This window comes from Trachymyrmex cornetzi, unplaced genomic scaffold (assembly GCF_001594075.2).
Source record: "Trachymyrmex cornetzi isolate Tcor2-1 unplaced genomic scaffold, Tcor1.1 scaffold1775, whole genome shotgun sequence".
NCBI lineage: Eukaryota > Metazoa > Arthropoda > Insecta > Hymenoptera > Formicidae > Trachymyrmex > Trachymyrmex cornetzi.
The window spans coordinates 8,556-9,987 of NW_017296391.1; positions in this window are offsets into that span (position 1 = coordinate 8,556).

Genomic DNA, 1,432 nt, shown 5'->3' on the forward strand with positions numbered 1-1,432 from the left:
TGCGCCACGACGCGCGAGGCTTCCTGCTCCAGATTCACTGAATTATAACGATAATCGGACGACACAGACGTTACAGGCGCTCCGAATCGGCTTAATTATGCCCGCGAGGAAGGAGAGTGAAAGAAGAGAAGAGAGAAAAAAAAAAGAGAGAGAAAATGAATGTTAAACGTTTTATTCTATTTAGATTTCTAGTAATAAAAATATATATAAAATATTGAATAAAATGACTGAGATTCGTGTATTCTAATGGTTCGCACGCGATAGTTCAGACATTTAATGTTTACACAAACGAAGGGTAATGCGACGGATACGGAAGTGCCACATGCAACTCACTTTGCGTCGCGGTGTTGCTCGGCTATCCTTGGATGTGCCTATTACGGAAGATGGCCCTCAGGATTTTTGTGAACGCACCCTGCTTCTAAGGACGACTCTCTAAAGAAGTCCACCAGGCAACCTCTCACTTGCGGCACTCTGACACCGAACTCTAATGACGGCACTCTGTTTCTTAAAAGTCTGAGACCGACTGAAGACGCAACTCGAAAACTCTAATGTTCGTGATCGAAAACTCTAATAATCGAAACTCTAATGATCGAATGTTCGAAAAGACTAAAACTCTAATAGTCGAATGTTCGCTGGCTGATTTTGATGTGCGCTTTTATATCGTTAGAAGTGGTGCTGAGCGGGAAAGGGGGTTGACCTGTCAACAGTTACCGGAATCTTTTGAAATGTTCTAGAACTTTCGATCTAATGATATTTCATTAGATTTTACCGTCTTAAGGGAGAAATTTTCCAAATTTAAATGTTGACAGGGCCCTCTTAGTCGCTCCGCCCCTGTGCTGCACAATGTGCAGTCGCTGTGCGCGTTTAAGCGGGGAGCACAGACTCTTGCATAATGCATAAAACATGAGACATAAGAAATTGAACCAACCAGAGTTCTCTATTACATGGAAGGAAAAGAAACGGAGAACTTCGATTGGTATATATTCTTATGCATTACGTGTTATGCGTTATGCAAGAGTCTGTGCTCCCCGCTTTAGTCCTAGCGTTACATTCCGTCGAATGATGTTTTCCTTTTTTATGTATAGAGTTTTGGATACAGAGCGTTCGTGCGTTGCTTGTATCGCGAAGCTTCTAACGGACTTCCGCAGGTTTTGTTAGAAGCTTTTGGTGCACTTGCCATTCAGCTACGTATTCTCGAACTTAAGCGCAGTATTAGCCGCTTTATGAATCGGCGAAGCTAAATTTGCAATTATTGAATTTAAATGAAATAAATTTATCGATTAATTTGGAATACTGCGATAGATCAAGAATAGCAGAGAGCCCCTTAGTTCCCTATGGTTTTATCATTTAATATTATGGGGTGCTAATTCGTCTCGCTATTGATTTAATTGGATTTTTACGCGATTAATTATATTGGGTCGCGCAAGCGCAG